This window comes from Piliocolobus tephrosceles, chromosome 1, assembly GCF_002776525.5.
Source record: "Piliocolobus tephrosceles isolate RC106 chromosome 1, ASM277652v3, whole genome shotgun sequence".
In the NCBI taxonomy this organism is placed as follows: domain Eukaryota; kingdom Metazoa; phylum Chordata; class Mammalia; order Primates; family Cercopithecidae; genus Piliocolobus; species Piliocolobus tephrosceles.
In genome coordinates, this window is record NC_045434.1 from 114,882,501 (window position 1) to 114,885,588 (window position 3,088).

Genomic DNA, 3,088 nt, shown 5'->3' on the forward strand with positions numbered 1-3,088 from the left:
GTAATGTCTGTATTTTTACCAAGCTCCCCAGGCAAGTTTTATTCAGCTAGCTTTGAAAGTAATGTCCTCTAAGGATCTTTCCAAATTTTGTTTTTGTAATTCTTTTTAAATTTAGTTAGAGTTATATCAAGAAAAAAATATTTGTAATCACAGATAGTATCTAATTCCATACTTGTGGATTATCAGGAAGACTAATAAAAGTATAAAAACGACTAAAAACAACTAAATAAATACCTAACATTGCAGTAGCCTAAACTAGGTTTATGAAATACACACACAAAAAGGATTGCTTGGGTAAATATACAAATGCCTAAGTAATACACAGTCTTTATATATACACAATATTTTTGTATGCACAATCTTTGTGTGTGTATATATATATAGTGCATATATATATATATATGCACTATATTTAGAATAATGAGAAGGAAAAATATAACCTAAGGGAGAGGGCACCACATTTTTATGGAGATTTTAAAGGTGCCCAACACATTAGAATTTCAAAGTACAAAGTCTTATTTAGGTTTTCCAACACCTATATAAGGTAAATGATATTATTCTCATTTTAGAGATGGGAAAACTGAGGTCTAGAAAGAGGAAGTAACTTGCCCAAAGACGCAAAGCTGATGCATGTTGATGTAAGTATTGGAATTCACATTTTCTACGTTCAAATCAATGTTCATCATAATAAACTGCCCTGACCTCAGGTAACACATTAGGCATTGGAGAAAGTTTCAGCTGATTAACTCCAGAAAATGTAGCAAATATTGGAAACTGCCATAGAAACGACTTTTTCTGTCTTCCTGTCTGCTCTGTCTCTTTCTCTTACTCCATGTGTGTGCGTCTTTCTGTCTCTCTGTGTCTGTCTCTCCGTCGCTCTCTCTCACATACATGCACACGCTGTCGCTTTCTTTCTCCCTCTTTATCTCTCAGATATACTCTAGATACATAAAAACCAGGAAAAAGGAAAGCAAAGGCAAAAGGAGATTAGTGTACAACCAACATTTGTGTTTCTTTTATTTCAGTACCACAGATACTGAGAAGCTAAGAATTTCGTTTGGAGGAAGGAGCAAGAGATTTAGATATAGAAAATTTCAGCTCATGTCCTGTTTGTATCTTTCCTCATCTCCAGGATAATTAATAACACCACTGCCACAGAATATCATGAAGACTAAATGAGGCTTTTTGCAGCAATAGAGAATCCTCGATATGGCAAGGGATTCCAGATAGTTGAGGATGGAATTGATGCATTGCATTATCTTCTATTGAGAGGAAATGTGTCTAATCAAGACAAATTTGAGAAGAATTCTATGACATATGTAGTGTGCATGACAATGTCTCTACAAGGGGCCTATGAATATCTTCCTTTCTTCCTTGTTTCATGCCACAATATTTACTGGGCACCTCCTTTGTGCATTGCCATATTATATTCTGGTCTGTGGGGATGACAGAGAAGGTCCTTGATCTTATAAAACTTACATACCTTTCAAAAGAGGTAAATAAAAGCAAGTAAAATTCAAAATAAGATAACTGAAAATGTGTTGTAGCTATGAAAAAAGGAACTGACAATGATATAAAGCAAGTCTTGTATGCTGATAGTATAGTAACAGGGTTGTCAGAAAAGGTCTTTCTGAGGAAGTATTTGAACTGAGAACTGAAGACTATAAAGGAGAGTCATGCAATGGTGTAAGGAAGAACATTCCATGCAGAGGAACAGAAGTGCAAAAGCTCCTTATCTTTCCTGGCTTAGGCCCAGTCTTGCCTCAGCTCTCCTGAAGTGCACAGTTATGGTTACCTAGTCCTAGATTCTTCTGGACTTGACCTCTTGCTCACTTATTGCATCTTTGGTACCAGAATATCACTGTCCACTTATATCAATGGGTATGACATTCTTTTTTTTTTTTGAGACGGAGTCTCACTCTGTTGCCCAGGCTAGAGTGCAATGGCGTGATCTTGGCTCATCACAACCTCCGCCTCCCAGGTTCAAGTGATTCTCCTGCCTCAGCCTCCCGATTACAGGTAGTTGGAATTACAGGTACGCACCACCACATCTGGCTAATTTTTGTATTTTTAGTAGAGACGGGGGTTTTACCATGTTGGCCAAGCTGGTCTCGAACTCCTGACCTCATGATCCGCCCGCCTCGTCTTCCCAAAGTGCTGGGATTACAGGCGTGAGCCACCATGCTTGGCCGGGTATGACATTCTTATTTGGACTTTGTTCTTTTCCTATTCAAAACTAAATTCTTCTTGTTTGAACTATGTTCTCATTATTCTAGCCAGATAATACTTCTACGGATTCATAGGAATGTGTATCTTTTATTTCCATAAACAGTTTACCTAACAATGTACACTGTAAGTAATTTTCACATCTAATTGTGGTGTCTTTTCAAGGCTGGAATATAGATATACAATTCTGGATAGAAAAAGGCCTTTAATTTTGGAGTAAATCGTTTGATTCTAAAGGTCCTGGGGATCAAGCGATTTCATTAGAGTATGTGATAGTGACTTGCTAATTATAAAAGCTACTAGTAGTTTCTGGTTCCTACTCTAAATCTTCAAAGCTGGAACTTCCTGGGTGAGGGGACATATATTCTGAATTTTGTTTGAATGGCAGACTTGAAATAGTTAGCTGTTTATTGATGATATGCTGCAGAGGTGGTCCAAGAGATAGTTTTCATTAATATTTGTCAATACCTTGAGTGAAGGAAAGGCAAATTAACTTCCTGTGTTAGCAGAAGGTTCTAAATGTGATGTGAAAAATTTCATCAGAGAACTAAATTGCCCTTTAAGTAACCATGATAGGTTTATTTGATAGTGAAAATGAATAATCCAGTTTATTCTTTTTTTGTTCCTTATAGAATCTCCTGTAGAATTAACAGTGGACTAACAATGACAATAAAAAGTCTGAAAGTTAGTTCAAAATGGGAAAAATCATAAAAGCAAAGGCCATGACTCACTTTTCACCTAACTGCTTCCAGTCTCCCTCCTGACCCAAAATGACAGATTACCCTCGTCCCCAGCAACCTGGCAGCACGTGAATGGAAGCATAGCACAGCAAGTCTCTCCCTTTCGATAGATTGGATGTCAA